The 18,043-nt window shown below is 45.5% G+C and overlaps 1 protein-coding gene across 6 annotated transcripts in view; it reads right to left on the reverse strand.

The window, feature by feature from the left end:
- Positions 1-18,043, reverse strand: part of stxbp1a (syntaxin binding protein 1a) — a 133,794-nt gene that overhangs the window by 50,002 nt on the left and 65,749 nt on the right. The window contains exon 1 of one of the 6 annotated variants that reach the window (XM_078550283.1): positions 4,002-4,063. The exons of the other annotated variants lie outside the window; for them this stretch is intronic. The gene's annotated coding sequence lies outside the window, so the exon portion shown is untranslated. Of the gene's footprint in view, positions 1-4,001; positions 4,064-18,043 lie in introns of those variants that run through there. 6 annotated transcript variants of the gene reach the window in all.

An 18,043-nucleotide genomic window follows, 5' to 3' on the forward strand; every position in this document is an offset into this window, starting at 1 on the left:
AGAGATCCATCATAAACAGCTCATAAATTCCTCCCAAATGCTTGTGGAGCGCTAGATTTAGATCTTGTGAGTTAAGTAGTGGTCCAATGATATATAATTTCCAAACGCTTTACAGCAACATAGCTTGTTGATTGTACCAGTGAAGTATCATTAACTAATAAATCAAAATGCATGCAGAAATTACAGGCAGAAGTGGCAGCTGACTAGTTCTCAGCATTAATGGTCAGTGCTCAATCTCCTTATAAATGCAACTTCTCTCTTTCGTCCAGTGAATCTATTACTGTTCAAACCTTTTAGGTAATGCAGTGCTTTAACTGTAACACATTCTAGCTTTTCAACTAAGGACACGTATTGGCGCAGACAGCACTCTCTCTGTTATTCATGTAAAGTACACCAAATTTAGGTTAGTTATTTTTATATTTCGAATAACAGGTTAGGAGGAGGTTGCTGTGGACACTGGAGAGTTTAATTCTTTCAATATTTTCAGGACACCAGTTATAGAATCATACAATTGTACAGGACAGAAGGAAACCATTCAGGCCATTGCGTTTCTGCTGGCTCTTTTGAAGAGAAATCTATTCCTCCCACTGTCTCCGCATATCCCTGCACTTTTTCCTCCTTCAGCTATTTACCTCCCCATCTGAATCTCATCAGGCAATGCATTCTAAATCTTAACCGTTCATTACGTAAAAAAGCTTTTCCTTACATCATCTCAGATCCTTTTGCCAACCGCCATAAATTTATGCCCTCTTGCTATCAACCCTTCAGCTACTGGAAACAATTTTTAAAAATTCTTTCATGGGATGTGGGCATCACTGGCAAGGTTTTTTTTTGTAAAAATATACTTTATTCATAAAAATCTTCAATCACATTCAAAACCATTTCAAAAACAACATTACAAGGGTACAATCCAGGTTAAACTTTTACAAAATGTATCACCAGGTGCATCAGTACAAACAATATTACAGTCATTTACAGCCTTTCATTTTGATCTGTACAGCCCGAGGGGCTCTAAACAGTTCCCAGTCTCTCGGTGCGCTGTGGTAGAAAGGTCTTAGACAGCGACCCTTCCCCATTGCGCCTTTGCGGCAGCTGCCCCAAGCTTTAGTGCGTCCCTCAGCACGTAGTCCTGGACTTTGGATTGTGCCAGTCCGCAACAATCGGTCGGGGACAACTCTTTGTGCTGGAAGACCAACAAGTTTCGGGCAGACCAAAGCGCGTCTTTCACCGAGTTGATGATCCTCCAGCTGCAGTTGATGTTTGTCTCGGTGTGTGTCCCTGGGAACAGCCCGTAGAGCACAGAGTCCTGTGTCACAGAACTGCTCGGGATGAACCTCGACAGCAACCACTGCATCTCTCTCCAGACTTTCTTTGCAAAGGCACAATCCACAAGGAGGTGAACAACGGTCTCTTCCCCACCACAGCCACCTCGAGGGCATCGTGCAGAGGGGGTGAGACTCCTGGCGTGTAGGAAGGATCTGACGGGGAGGGCCTTTCTCACCACCAGCCAAGCTACGTCTTGGTGCTTGTTGGAAAGTTCTGGCGATGAGGCATTCTGCCAAATGACTTTGACATCACTGGCAAGGTCAGCATTTGTTGGCCATCCCTAATTGCCCTTGGTCTGAGTGCCTTGCTAGGCCATTTCAGAGGGCAGGTAACAGGCAACCACATTATTGTGGATCTGGAATTTCATGCAGACGAGGCCAGGGTAAGAACAGCAGATTTCCTTCCCTAAAGGACATTAGTGAATCAGATGGTTTTCAAAGACAATTGATGATAGTTTCATGGTCACCATTACCAAGGCGAGCTTTATAATTCCAGATGTTTTTATTAATTGAATTTACTGCCATGGTGGAATTTGAACCTGTGTCCTTAAAGCATTAGCTTGGATCTCAGGATTTCTAGTCTAGTGACCTTACCACTATGCCACTATCTGCCATTATTGCACGCTAACTTCCTGTCTAACATGTTAAAACATTTGTTAACTTGTAACAGCTTCAAATGTGACAGTCAGGAATGCCAGCATAAACGTATTGCCAAAAGCACTAAAAAGAGCACACACGTATGAAAAGGATCCACGTACAACTTCTTTTGTCTCACTGTTTGACCTCAGAACACATGCTAGGAAGCAGCTGCAAAATTCCTTTTTATCCATGTCCTGAAAATACACAGACAGTTCTGCATTGTGATATGTATGAATCTTAGGGATCTTTAATTTAAAATTCCATCTGTTAAATGATTCCAACTTTTTTGCCTCCTCCTTATCCAGAAGTCCATTCCACATGTTAATCGTACTTTGTGCCGTAACGGGAAGAGGAAGAAATTGATCCTTAGAATGAGCGTGACTCAGTGGAAAAACATGAGCAACACATCAGAACTAAAGGGCTCGATGGACTGCATCACAGGACTGAGTCAATACTACCCTGTGCTAGTGGACTCACACCAAAACCTAATAGGAACTATCACACTCTGAAAACATACTTTTCTAATGCAGTGAAATGTTACCATTTCTCCTCAGTTTCAAAGTGGAAAGTCAGATAATCAACGTGAAACATGCACCACTACCCAGCAGGCTCACTAAAATGCTCACTTTACATGTAAATAAATTCAGTGACAATTGTTCCTGTACAGTGAATGTGCTATTGTTTCTCACCACTCAGTGCAAAGGAAAAGAATGGATTGCCTTTATACAGCACCTTTCATAGCCGCAAAGTTACAACCACTAACAGTGTAGACACTGTTACAGCACAGGAAACGCAACAGCCAATTTGTGCATGGCAAGGTCCCAAAAACAACAATGAGATAATAACATTTTTTTTTAGTAATGTTGGCTGAGGAATAAATATTGGCCTGCACTTCTTCCAAAGAATCTTTTACATCCACCTTAGAGGGCAGATAGGACCTTGTTTTGGCTTCCTATTTGAAACTCTGACAGTGCAATGCTCTGAGAACTGCAGTGGAACATCAGCCTGGATTTTGTGCTCAAGTCTCTGGAGTGCGCCTTGAACCCACAACCTTCTGATGCAGAGGCAAGAGCGCTTTCACTCATTGTTTATTTTTAATTATCTTATCCATTAGAATCTGGCTGCTCTTGTTGAACTGTTGCATGCCTAATACACATTGTTTATTGAATACACTGAAGTCCCACTACAGTGGTGCACAGCTCTTGTCGACTATCCAATGCATTCTGCTGCAAAATGCTGAGGCGCAGGGTTTCACTTACATTTCCTTGACCAATGCAATTCCCATCTCAAAGATTCTCCTTTGAGAGGCTGAATACTTATCTATAGACAAGGGCACCTGCGGGTGCCCATAGGCACAGGTGGGTGGTAAAATTCATCCCAAACCCACTGTTACCATCTTTAAAGCAATGGTACACCAGGGAAGGTCTATGGTCTGTTCTCTTCATCAGGAGGTTGAAGGGCAGGGAGGAGGAAGTGAAAAATATCCCTTTGAGAATGTTAGGCACAAACAAAAAATGCTGGTGAGGTTCAGAAGGTCAGTGGTGAGAAAAGATGAGTTAACATTTTGGGTATGTATCCCCCATCAAAACTTGGAGCCTTTGAGAATATTATTCATTAGAAGGCAGCTTCAGGAGCCTGGAAGAGCAGCATTGATGATGGAGTTACAGCTTTCCTGAGAACTCCAGGCTCAAATTGGAATCCATTCCGTACAACAGTGACTACACTTCAACATACTTCACTGGCGGTAAAGCACTTTGGGACATCCAGTTCATTAAAGGCGCTATATAACTTAGCTAGCTTAGATGGCAGCATAGTGGTTATGCCACTGAGCTAGTAATCCTCTGGCTAATGTCCTGGGGACATGGTTTCAAATCCCACTATGGCAGCTGGTGGAATTTAAATTCAATTAATAAAATCTGGAATATATTTAAAATAAAACTAGCCTCAGCAATGGTGACTATGAAACTATCATTGATTGCTGTAAAAATCCATTTGGTTCACTAATGTTCTTTAGGGAAAGAAATATGCTGTCCTTACCCAGTCTGGCCTACATGTGACTCCAGGCCCACTGCAATGTAGTTGCCCTCTGAAATAGCCTAGCAAATCACTCAGGCCCAGGTCATCAGGGAAGGGCAACAAATGATGCGCACATCCCATGAAGGAATAAAGAAAACAAAACTGCAGGTCTTTCTTTTTTTCTCTCAATTATGTGTCCACAGGAGCTTATTCCAAATTAATTCCTGCCTGTTGACTGAGTGCTGAGGCGTTCACTGACGTCTGCTTTGCCCTTATATATATTCCGCAAGCTTCTGACTCAGTATTTGCCGATCACTAATTGTGAACAGGAAGTGCAACAGCTGGCTGTGTAATTAATCTTATCATCTATGTCAAAAGCCCCGACTATCCTGTCGCTATCAGCAGCTTTTATGCCAGGTTTCTTTTCCAACTGAGAGTTTGACTTTTTAAATTTGAATTTGCCTTTGACCTGTCTGTAACGTAGAATCCAACCCCAACACTGCTGTTACAACTGCTGCTGGAAAACCTGATGTTCAATTTTCTCTTTAGCACAAGTCAAACTATCATGTAGTTTACAGTCACCATTTTCACTAGAGCCTGCTCATTGCACACAAGGAGTGGAATTTAATGTAGGCAACGGGAGTCCCGTCTGCTGGCTGGAGAGCCAGCAAGAGCTCCGCGTCACTTCTTCATAGGAAGGACCGTCGCACTTAATCAGGCACTTAACTGGGAACTGGTGGGCCTTCCCCAGGATCAAGGACCCCAGGGGTGGAAGTCCCATCCGTTGATCAGAGGCCAGCAGTACTTCAGCAGTGTCACTGAGGTGCTTGCTGCTAAGGCCCAGGATCGCCAAGGGGCTTTGCATTGACTTGATGCACCGGACAGGTTTTAACAAGAAACAGATAACTTTATTACAGAGAGCTTTTCAGATGCTACATGCTTGAACCAGGTCCCTCAACAAGAATCCTTCCCCCCAGGTTACCCAAGCTTAGGACTCACTGGCCGGAGCCTCCACGAACAACCAGGTCACCCCTGATAGACAATAGGAGAGACTATACCTTCAGTTACTACAGGCTCCTAGGCCACAAGCGAGTGATGGCAGGAGAAGGATCGCGGGGTGGGGGTCACAGGAGAGGAGATAGGAGGGGGTCAACTGCAAGGATGGGGGATGGCTCTGAGCGGGCCCCCTCCCTTCCCGACGGCGGGTCTGTCAATCAGGTACTGAGTGCCTTTGAACGAGGGACTGCCCCCCCAAGGGACTGCCCAGCCAGAAGTCCCCCTCCCCCAGAAGTCCTCAAACAACCCCAACAGTGTTTGTTATTTGAGCTTCCCACATGGTGAGTCCTTGTCAGCCACAGGGTGAATACCAGTGGCAGCAGAATGAGGCCCTTAAGTGGGCATTAATTGCCCAGTTAAAAGCCTCAATTGGTGAAGGGCTGGGAAGGCCGTCCAGGAGCCTTCCCGCCGCTGACTTAATTGGGGCCAAGGAAGGAAGGCAGCAGGGTCTCCACCTGCCACCATCTCACCTGATTAAATACCCTCCACCTCCAAACTTGACATTGGAGAGGGCATTAAAATCCACCCAGTGAATCAAAAGGATGCATCAGGCATCACCACAACTTTTTTTTTTAAAACATAGATGGTCACTGAGTCACCATTTCAAAGAGGAACTGCTGATCTTGAAGCTACTGAGATCACTCCTAATTTCCAGAGGCAATGAGGGTAATTTTAACCTTACCTTCAGGGTGGGAATGGGATGTGTTCAGATCAGATACCAGTTTTATAGAAGGTGAATTGTACTCTTCATTGATTCAGGCAGGGTTTAATATGGGTGCACAGCCCAATATCCACCCCATTGTCACCCAGCAGGTTAGGTAAAATTAGAATTTGTATTTAGAATTATATTGCTGGGCAAAAGGCTTCCTATTGCTAGTTTACATTCAGACGGTGCATTCAAGATTACTCTAGACAGAAGTTTTTTGAGGACATGCTGTTAAGTGTTAATTCATATTGCATTAATTGTTTTGGTTACAAGTTATGACAGAAATTAAGGCCCAAAAATCTGCACTTGCAAAATTCTTTGAGCTTGCCTGAGCATTTTCTTAAAAACAAATATATGATCCGCAATGACAAGCGATGACATATTTACGCACGGTTCCAATGTCTCTTACATTATTGTACTCAGTTTGTTAAAAGGGATTAGTTGTTGTGGATCCAAATATCTATCAGATTCCTGGTGAGAGGAGCCTCCATGCAACTCAAGCTGGCTAGCTCTGACTCCCATTATTCAGAGATCTCTCATTGCTGGGAATGAGAGCTCAAACTGACCGACTGAATTCCTGGGCATTTTTACTTGAGAAAAGAGAGCAGGAGAGCACATGCACAGCAAGTCAACCCAACACAACTATGGAGCAGAGAGGTTAAAATAATGTGTAAGTGAAAGACAAACAGATAGATAGAGTGAATTTCAGGGAGATGGAGCTCGTTGAGGAACAGAAAGGCTACGATGCAGAGGGATATATGAAGTGTGGGAGAGGGCGGGGAAAAAAGACTTTTTACCCGCTGGCCGTGATGGCGGCTACTCAGGGCTATCGTCCCAATCCCACCGCATTAATTATGCATTCCCGGGAAACACGCCATTTCCATAGCGGTGGGTTCTCTTTCGTCCACCACGCCGTCACCTCGCCACTTCCTCATGACGGGCGCCATATTTAAAGTGCAGCCATGCACGCACCTTTCAGTGCTTCCAGCCCACGGCTGCTGCACAGAAGACATGGCCCCGAAATGCAAGAAGATTGCAGCACCCCAGGCTTAAAGACACATCCCTCGAACCCCTGCTCTGGCCGCAGGATGGGCAGCAACATGACCAGCCCAGCTTGGAGGCAGCAGTGGTGGTCAATGCCAGTGTCATGCAAAAGAGGACAGCCACCCAGTGCCAAAATAGGATGAATGATCATCTCTGTTCCGCCAGGGTAAGTCACTCTTCTCATCACTGCAACTCACACACTCATAAACCTATCACACATCCACAGGGCCCTCACTCACTGCCAGTTCAAGGGACATCACTATTCACTCTCTCACACACACCTTCATTGTCCTCATCCCATCCATGGCACCACTCACCACCCACACATGCCAGGCATACTTATCATCTGGCCTGGCAGGCATCCTGCTTACTCTTTCTCCATCTCTATCCATGCAAGATAAGCTGGCACACAAGAGGGAGAGGTCGCAGACTGGTGGAGGAATGCCTGAAATCAGGGTCCTCTCAGAATTTGAAAACAGAGCCATCCAGCTGGCCGGCGACGATCTGGACCAGTCCTGTGCTGATGGTGAGGTCGGCGGTGCTCTGCAAAGTGAGGGTCCCACAGTGCAACATCCATCAGACAACCATGCCGTGGGTGATGTGTCCTCTTTCACAGGCCACTGCCATGCACTAATTATCTCTCCTTCCCTTCACAGGCACATCTGGGAAACAGCCGACAGAGTCCACAACCCAGGCTCTCTAATCAAGCCCTGAAAAAACCTCTGAAGAGGAATCTGATGGCACATTCCCTGAAGTCCCGTCACAGTGCTCACCCACACCCTCCATCAGCACAGAGACACACACCTCGGTGGGACCTTGCTTTAGAATAGCCTCGGAATCACAATCTGGTGAGCACATTGCATTGTCTGATCCACAGCAGGTGGCAACAGGGACTTGCCAGGTCTCCGGCACTTTGAGGACTGCTGGAGGCCAGAAATTTGCTGAGTCCGAGTCAGATGATGAGCCCCTGGACTCGATCATGTCACAGTTGCTGGAGCAGCAAATACAAGCTCGGGAACATCAGGAAGGGATGTCTGCTGCACTCCTCAGACTGCAAAGCACGATGGAGGAGTCCATCCCCCTTCAGGCTGAGGTGATAACACCTGCATGCCAACACACTGAGGTCTACGCTGGTAGGATGTTGCCCTCCATGGAGACCTGGGTCCAGGACATCACTCCTGCACTGCTGTGGGGGCAGAACTCCATTGCTGAAGCCATAGTTGGCTTCCAACCATGTGTACACGAGCAGGATGTGGGGCAGCTCGATCTCACTCCAGCTTCCCCTTCTCCTCAAGGAGCCAGCCAGGGTCCCTTGGGTACCCATAAGGAAGGGGATCAACAGGTACATACCCCGGGGCCATCCATCCAGGTGACTCTGGGAGTGCCTGGCCCATCCGAATCTCCTTTTCCTGTGATCTCAGCAGCTCTGCTGTAGATGTTCGGGGAGAACGAAGATGTAGCGGCAGTGTTAGGAAGGTTAAGAAGATGTAGTTGCACAGCCTGGGCACGAGTGTTAATCACTTGTACATAATGTTCACTATTGTAAATAAGTTCTCAACAATGTCTCCCTGCCTGTGGCTCCTTGTTCTGATGAGCTGTGTTCGTGTCACTGACATGTGAAACCTTGTTTACTACACAAGATAAAGGCAGCTGTCTGTTGGATCCAGTGCCCTGGTTTGCTGGGGCTAAAGGATCTGGGTTGCACATTTGTTTCAGGGTGACCGAGTTGGTACCAAGACAGAGAAGACCTATAGTCCATTCTGAGAAGAAACACATTTTGTTTATTTACAAAAGGAGCTCAGTAGCTACACTTGTGCTTACATCTCAAAACTCTGTCTTTACTCTTCAGACTCTAACTCAAAACTACTGACTACAGAGGTAACCTGCGCTACTCTGCTATTGGGTATCAAGATCATTTTATCTTATATTACAACATTTGTCTTAAAGGTATATTACACATCAGATTACTACATCCCTCCCCCTTTACACAAATGCATTTTACAATTTTTCTCAAAATATCAAATTATTCACACAGATAAATAATTTACAAAGTCAGTCTTTCTGGGGGTTTCCTTATGCGTGTGGAACGTCTCAGATCTATAGCTTCAGATGTTTGATCCGGAACCTCCCTAACTGGAGTCGGCTGAGTATCTGGTTCTTTAGTAGATACCAGCGAATCTGTTTCTTCGACTCTTTCAGGTACAGTCGAACCTTCAGACACATCTGTATTCAGTTGAGTTCTTTCAACAGGAGACATTGATTCAGTAACGAACACTGGTGGAATAATTTCTGGGTATTTGGTTTCTCCTCTTCTTATATGATCTGCATGTCTCCATATGACTCGATCTTCCACTTTCACATGGTAGGAAAGAGGTCCCATTACTGCACTTATTTCACCAATTCATTTATTTCTCTAAAGTTTTTCGCAAATACTTTCCTAAGTTACACGTCCTGTCATGGCTGTGACAGTCATGTCCAATTTTCTGACTTCCCTGACTCCTTTCCACCTTAACCACCCCCCACCCCAGAGTTTGGCATAATTAGGCTCAATCCCGATTGGAGACACATCATCAACAATTCCACAGGTGTGACACCTGTCGTCATACGAGGGGTGGGTCTATAATGGAAAAGAAAACGTGCTAATTTAGTCGCTATAGAATCTCTAGACAATTTCTTCAAACTATATTTGAATGTCTGAGCTGCTCTCTCAGTCATTTGAAGGAGGGTGGTATGGTAAAGTTTTCACATGAGTAATACCATTGAGGCTGATAAATTGGTGAAATTCAGCACTCATGAATACCGTGGCTGATACAACCACTTCGGGTAATCTGTTGATTGTGAAACTTTGTCGTAGCTTGTCAATTGTAGCAGAAAATGTCGGCAACCTCACTTCATATATGTCCATCCATTTTGAATGTTCATCGATGATAAGTAGAAACATTTTTCCCATGAAAGGTCCCACATAGTCAATGTGTACTCGCACCCATGGCCTTCCTGGCCACTCCCAGGGGTGTAACAGAGCTGTTGCAGGTAATTTTTTTACTTGCTGACACTGCATACAACTTCTCACTAATTTTTCTATTTCTCAATCGATCTCAGACTACCATAATTAGCTGCGTGCTAATGCCTTCATTCGGGAAATTCAAGGATGTGCACTGTGAAGTTCAGACAACAATGGCTTTTGTCCTTTTGGAGGAACAATCACTCGTGTTGCCCACAATAAGATATCTTCCTGGCTGGTTATCCTGAATCTTCTCTGGAAATACGATTTCATTTCATCAGATTCTTGTTTTTGTGGCCAACCATGAAGAACTTTTCACACTTTAGATAAGGCTGGGTCTCAATTTGTCCAAACTTTTATTGTCTAGCATATAGCAGTGATGAGTCCAGGAAGTTCAATAGTAAAATGAATTCTTGAGGAATTGGAACATCCTCATCTTTTACTTGCATGGGCAAATGACTGAGTGCATCTGCATTTGCAATTTGACTTCCGGGTCTATGAAAGAAAGTATGCTCATACGCTGCCAAGATCAATGCCCATCTTTGTAATCTTGCTGAGGCTATAGGGGGTACAGCCTTGTCTTCACTGAATAATCCTAATAATGGCTTGTGGTCTGATATGATAGTAAAATGTTGACCATGTACAAATTGGTGAAACTTCTTAACACTGAAAATGATTGACAGGCCTTCTTTTTCTGTTTGAGAGTATCCTTTCTTCTGCAGTATTGAGTGTTCTCGATACATATCCTATAGGTTGTTCTGATCCATCATCCATTCAATGGGAAAGCACTGCTCCCACTCCATAGGGTGCTGTGTCACAGGTTAATATCAACTCTTTTTCTGGGTCAAAATGTATTAGAAGTGCAGGTGATTGTAAAAACTCTTTCACTTTTGTGAAAGCTTCTTCTAGTGGTGTTTGCCAAGACCATCTCTGGTTTTTCTTGAGAAAGTAATATAATGGTGCCAGTTCAGTCAACAAATTAGGCAAGAAGCATCCATAGTAATTGATCATCCCCAAGAATGATTTCAGTTCGGATGTATTCTTTGGCACTGGTGCTTCTCTAATGACTTTCACTTTTTCTTCAACTAGATGTAGGCCTTGTGAATCTACCTTGTGACCTAGGTAAGTTACCTCTTTTGCTTGGTATGTGCACTTTTCTTTGTTCAACTGCGCTCCAACATGTGAAAAATATTTCAAAGCTTATTCCGACTTCATCAAGTGTTATTTTTCAGTGAGTCCAGTCGTGAGAACATCATCCAAATAAGCTACAACGTGGGGCAATCCCTGTAGTAAACTTTCCATGGTTCTTTGGAATGTGGTGCAAGCTGAAGATACACCAAAAGGTAAATGGATGTATTGGTACAACCCATTGAGTGTATTAATGGTGACAAACTTCTGGGAGGCCTTCTCTAATTCCAATTGCTGATAAGCACGATTCATATCCAGCTTTGTGTAGGCAGTTCCACCTGCCAGTTTAGCGTACAAGTCCTCAATTTTTGACACGGGGTGCCTATCCAACTTAGCCACTTTTATTAACTGCTAATTTATAGTTCCCACATGTTCTAATGCTTCGGTCAGGTTTGAGAGCAGGTACAATTGGAGATGTCCACTCTGAAAATTGTACTGGTTGTATCACTCCCAGTTTCTCTGTCCAGTTCGGCATCTACCTTATCCCGCAATGTATAAGGTACTGGTCTTGCCTTCATGAATCTTGGTGTTACCTCTGGATCTACGTGAATTTTTGCTTGAAGCCGCTCAATCTTTCCAAGAAACTTAGTTTTCCTTGAAAACTGAGACATATTTTTGTAGTAGCTCTGAGAGCCCATTAGTTCTCAGTTGGAAGATTCCAGTCCGTTCCAACTTACTTTCTTTCAACCAGTTTCAAACGAAGAGACTGGGTCCCTCGCCTGCTACTACCATTAAGGGTAATTTCACTGTTTGACCTCCGTAGTGTACTGTGACTTTACTCATGCCCTTGACTTGTACAACTTCTCCTGTTTTTAATTTGTCATCAGTTTCTTCCAAATTTAGTTTATGCCCCCCATGATTCAGGTATTTAAAAGTATGCTCACCTATCACCGTAGTGGTTGCTCCAGTATCCACCTCCATTCTGATGGGCCTCTCATTCACTCTCATGGTTACATAGTTAGGTTATATAAAAAATAAATATCTGAATCTATCACTTCAGGCCTTTCAATGCTGTCTATCTCATTGGGTTTTTGCTTTTGTCTGAAAGTCTGCCTGATTCTATCTTCACAATGTCTCATGAGGTGTCCATTTCGATGACAGAAAAATCATTCAATTTTTTTAAACTGTGATTCATTACAAGGTTGCCTACTTCCACCTCTGTTGCTATTATGCAGAGGTGGAAGCAGACAACCTTGTGATGAATCACAGTTTAAAAAGATCAAATGTTTTTTAAGTCATGTTTTAGCTGCTAAATTTGTCTCTTAATTTGTCTGCTAGCGGTGGCTGCTTCCCGCTTCTGAGTAAAGCTTTGCACGTTTGTGCTCTTTTTGGCTGAGGTTTCCTGTCCAATGTGGAGAACAGCGCCATTTTGCACTCCCTGTATGGCTTTTGAGTCTCACACTGCACCTTCCATTGCCAGAGCGATTTCCAATGCCTTCTGAAAGTCTAAATTTGTTTCAGACAGTAACCTCTTCTGAATGGCATCTTCATTTATACCGCACACCAAACGATCTCTAAGCATATCATTGCTAGATGTACCAAAATCGCAATATTCGGTTTATTGTTTCAGACTTCCCACATAACAATCAACTATCACCCCCGCAGCTCTATTCATCGAGTTAAATTTGAACTGTTGCGTTGTTACTCATTGACGGCTTGGGCTGGTAATGATTCTTTGAGGTTCACTAAGTAATCAAAACTTTTTGAATCTGGAGTACTGGGTGCCAGGAAATTTTGAATTAATCCATATGTCTTACTGTCACACGTGAATAAGAGGATTGCACGCTTCTTCTCCTCCCCCGCAATGTTGGTCACCTGGAAGAAGAACGCGAGGCTTCAACATAATGAGACCAGTCGTTCGAGGTTGGATCGAAAGGTTCAACTTTTCCATATTGCGGCAGGCTCTGAGGGGATTACTTCGACGATCAGGAAATACAACCACCGTGCGAGGTACAGCCCGATTTCCGTTCTTCTGCTTTTTGCTTTTTTGCTTTTTACCTCATCTTTTCATGTCTTTTCTTGCTTTTCACTCGTCACCAGTTTGTTGGATCCAGTGCCCTGGTTTGTTGGGGCTAAAGGATCCGGGTTGCATGCTTGTTTCAATGTGACCGAGTTGCTACCAAGACAGAGAAGATCGTAGACCATTCTTTGAAGAAACACATTCTGTTTATTTACAAAAGTAACTCAGCAGCTACGCTTGTGTGCTTACAACTCAAAACTCTGTCTTTAATCTTCAGACTCTAACTCAAGACTACTGAATACCGAGGTAGCCCGCACTACTCTGCTATTGGGTATCAAGATCATGTGATCTTACATTACAACATTTGTCTTAAAGGTATATTACACATCAGATTACTACAGTGTCTCAGTCCAGGGACCCTTCCTTGCGCTTTGTGCAGCCTTCAGACCAAAGTGATGGTCCGGCCTCACACTCTCTGGACCCATTACTGATGCCTGCACCTCGACAGTGCTTGTCATTGCTGCCAGAATGTAGTGGGCAGGTGTCACTGAGTTCCGTCATTCTCTCTGTGAGCTCTCAGCACCTTTAAGGTGGGGCTGGCCCCCCATCTCATCAGCATCTGTGACCAGTGACGCTATGCCAGCTGAAGGCGGACAAAAGATCAGGTGCTTTTAAAGTTTCATGGCTGCGTTTCTGTGATATGACCCTGATCACAGAGCACAAGTGAGCTGCCCTCAGCCAGACAGGAGTCAGATATTCTCAAGTCTATGTGAAGATCTATGGAGTGTCCTCACTGCATGTCGTCATCATCCTCCTGGAATGGAGCAACTATCAGGGCCTCTGCTGCGTCTCTACGATGGGAGCATTATCACAGAAGGTATGTGCGCTCTGCACTCTGCAAATGTTCATAGACGCAATGTGAGGATCTATGGAGTCTCCTCACTGCATATCATCATCATCCTCCACAAATCTAGCAGCTACGAGGGTCTCCCACGCACCCCAGTGTGAGGGCCTCATTGCTGTCATCATCGCCTTCGAGGACCTCCTCACCCTCATCAGCGTCAACGTCCTCCTCATCAGAGGAGACCTCCAGCTCCTCCAACTCCTCTTCAGCCAGCTCCTCTCCCTGCTGCAGCGCCAGGTTGGAAAGGGCGCAGCAGGTGACGATGATGCGTGACCCCCTCTGTGGACTGTATTGCAGGGCTCCACCAGACCGGCCCAGGCACCAGAACCTCATATTCAGCATCCCGATGGTCTGCTCCACCAAGCTGTGAGCTGAAGCATGAGCCTCGTTATACCTTCACTCTACTGCAGTCTGAGGCTGCCACATGGGTGGCATCAGCCACATCCTCTGTGGGTAGCCCTTATCCCTGAGGAACCATTCCTGCAGCCTCTGTGGACCCTGGAGGACATCAGGGATCTGTGACCAACTGAGAATGTAGGAGTTGTGGACAGTCCCTGGAAACCGTGCGCAGACCTGCAGGATGTGTTTGTGGTGATCGCACACCAGCTGCACATTCAGCGAATGGAAGCCCTTGCAGTTGACATAGTTGGCCGCTTGTTGCGATGGAGATCTGAGTGTAGTCGATGGCACACTGCACCTGTGGGAAACCCGAGATCTGGGCAAATCCAATCGCTCTTGCATCCTGGCTGTCCTGGTGCTGGGCAAAATGCACAAAGTTGCGTGCCCTCGAGAAGATGGCATCCGTGACCTCATTGATGCATTTGTGGGTGGAGGCTTATGATATCCCACAGAGGTCGCCTGTGGAGCCCTGAAAGGAACCACTGGTGTAGAAATTGAACGCTGCTGTCACTTTCACAGCCACTGGCAGTGGATGCCCTCCATGTCCCCATGGCGCCAAATCCTGCAACAGCTGGCAGATATGACCGACCAGTTCTCTAGGCATGTGCAGTCTTCGGGGACACTGGTTCTGGTTATCTGCAGGAATGAAAGGCTAGACCCTGGTTCTAGCTAAGTGCCAACGGGCGATGGCTCACTGTGGCTCTTCAGCGGCGAGTGCGGGAGCCCTGCCAGAGGGTGCTGCTCCTCCCTCTGCGCAGTCAGGCACCTCCGTCGCTCTCTTCTTCATCATCTTTGCTCTCTGTACGCTACGAGGCATAAAACTAGTTCACCAGGCTTCATGCTCCTGATGTACTCGTCCTGCAGGATGAAAGAGTGAGATGTGTGGGTTAGCATGGGTGTTCTAAGAACCTTTCTTGGTTAAGTCTGAAGACCCCTTAACGCATCCTGGAGAGTACTGGCCACCACTTGGAGAGTCAGAGTTTAGTGAGCTGCATGGCTGCCCGAAACCCCACCCTCCTCCACTCCACTCCACCTGACCAATTGGAGGCAGCTTTGCCCATTGAACTGCACTCTGTGCTCTCAGCTCAGGCACAGGCATTCTCCTAACCCACACTGCAAGGCTGCACTGTTAGCTTGAACCATGGGGGAGACTGGTCCAAACTGGGACGATAACATTGCAAGGGGCTGTGAGCACCTCCACCAGTGACTGCTCCATGGCCAGCTTTAGCGAGGAGATTGTACAATGTGCCCAGTCGTCCAACTGTTCTGCAGTTCACTAAAATGCTCATTAGTTTGCAGTCTGTTCCTGAGGGGTGAAAAGTTCTGGAGCACTTGGTGGCATTTTCATGCCGTGGCATTGCTTGCGTGGACATATAAGCTAAAGGCCCAACTCCATGCTTGACAATGTGGCTGCGCCTGAACTGTCTCAGCTGCAGAGGAATGGTCACTTTATACAAGATTTCCCTACTGTGTGGCCACTTCCCTCCCCTCTACCCTGCACGTGCTTGTGCACTACCTTCAACCGCTGGGCAGCCCTTGCCACCACCCCCAAGTCACCTCAACTGCAGGGCAGCACATGCCCACCTCCCCAACCCGCCTCAACCACAAGGCAGCCCTTCTCCCCAACAACGCACCTCAACCTTGAAGGTGACCCTTGCGAGCACTGCACAATGTTACTGTGCACTCACCTCCGAGTTCCCCTCAAAGTGTAGCCCCCCCCCCCAAGTGCATGCCTTATATATGCTGTTGTGAAACACGTCTGTGTGCAATCATGCTGACGTGCTCGGAGGATCCAGCATGGGGTGGGTGGGGGGGGGGGAATGATTCCGGTGGGCTGGGCTTATAATGCGATGCAGATGTATTACAATGAGGTTCCCGGCGTCCGACAGTGGGAATCACAGCCCGCCATTGACGGGCAGAGCAGACGATTGCAAACTAGTGTCATGACGTCATGAAGCTGATTATTGGCCTTCTCACCATGTTGTCTGCTCACTCTGCCGAATTTGCCTGAGACCAGCGGGCACGGAAAATTCCGCCCAATGGCTCCGCTTCTGCTCATGCCAATGTTGAGAACCGAGAGGCAGGAGGGGATGAACCAAAGCATATAAATCCAGAAACAGCATTGTGGAATCTACATTAGTATTACTAAACAAAATGAGATCCCCCCCAGCAATCTGATTGGTTCATTAAACTGTCCAGTCAAATTGAAAAAAGCAGAGCAAGGAAAAATGCTAATATCTCAGAAAACAGATGTCGCAGCAAATGATGCAGCTGCTTCACAAACAGTTTTAAATAATCGATGGTAAATCAGCAGCTACTACCCAATGCCCCTGTCAAAAGCACTGCACGTTTTTTGAAGCTGTCAATTTTTTAAAAATTCATTCAAATGGTGCAATAAAATCGCTGTAGTAAGTTTTAAAGTAGTGACTGTCCCTTTAAATCCAGTTACTACACTGGATAAACACTGTAAAAGAAAACAGGCCACAGTTCAGATCCTCGTGGCAAAACTGTGCTGAAATGTTTTTACTGCAGCTTCATCACAAGATTTCAGCCACAATTAGGCTGACAGTTTCTGAGAGGGCCTGTACCAAAAACCAAGTCTTTCTAAATACTCTCCGCGAAGATGGGAACTCACCTTCACTACCCGTTATCTTGAACAATGATATTTAACATGCGTGAAAGTCAACAGGTTGCCCAAGATCTGGCAGAAGGCTCTTTCTGGTATCCTTTCGTACATTACTGTTTATTCTTTTCAGTTGCATTTTATTCCGTTATGGAAAGCAAGCAAAAAATACCTCCTGTGCTATGTTATTGGAATGACTTAAATCAAATTACTGGATAACAAAAAATGACTTTAAATTGACAGCCATGGGCCACAGTGAAGTTTTGTCAGTGTAAACAAGATTGATGATCCTGAGGCCTCTTCGTTAGTGCAGACAGTGATAATTAGTCAGTGATAATTGCACTGCACTGAGTTAGGTAACCTCAGCCAAGAGGTGTTACTGTTGTCTTTATCGTCCCTGGGCTAGGGAGGGGAAATATCAGCCAGCGTTCCCACTCTCAATCACTACCCTCCAAGATCTGTCAGTAGTTATCAGGAAGTAAGAGAACTGACACTCGACTCTGTTGTCTCCCATTGCTGAGCAGCAGAGTCTCACGAGTTAGCGGAGGACTGCTGGCAAGGCCCGTGGAACCCTATGGGACTCTGAGTGACTGCATTTCGGGAGACAAGAGGAGATATCTGGAACCAAAAGGAATTTTTTTTTATTTTTTTAAAAAGTACAGAAGATAGCATGAACTGGACAGAGGTTTTTCTGCACCTAAATGTCATGTCCGAGCTGTTGCAAACACTTATCGTGGACTCTATCCCTTTTGTTAATAGAGTCAAAGTAAAAATAACATTGTTAATGAATGGGCAACACACAGGTGTTTGTAGCTGGCTTTGTCTGTCATGAATGAAATTAGACTAGTGGGATGTGGTTAATCATTAGTGACTCAGTGGCGTAATCGAAAAATGTAAAACAATTCCTGTAATCCTTTTTACCATTCTGTGACGGTTATTCCAGTGTGTATATTCATCTGCACTTCCCAATTAGTTTCTCCTCCTCACTGACTCTAATCAGAGCTCTGCTCTCCTCAATTGTAATCCGAAGCTCAGAGAGAGAAAAAAAGAGAGCAGGATTAAATCTAATTATAGAAGTAAAGACTTGAGCCAGTTTCCTGATCCAGGCCCTGGAGCAATGCTCTCTTTTGACTAAGAAATCCCCTTAAATCTCAGCTGAAGCAACAACAGGAAATGAGACCA

Source organism: Cetorhinus maximus, chromosome 10 (genome assembly GCF_964194155.1).
Source record: "Cetorhinus maximus chromosome 10, sCetMax3.hap1.1, whole genome shotgun sequence".
Lineage (NCBI taxonomy): Eukaryota > Metazoa > Chordata > Chondrichthyes > Lamniformes > Cetorhinidae > Cetorhinus > Cetorhinus maximus.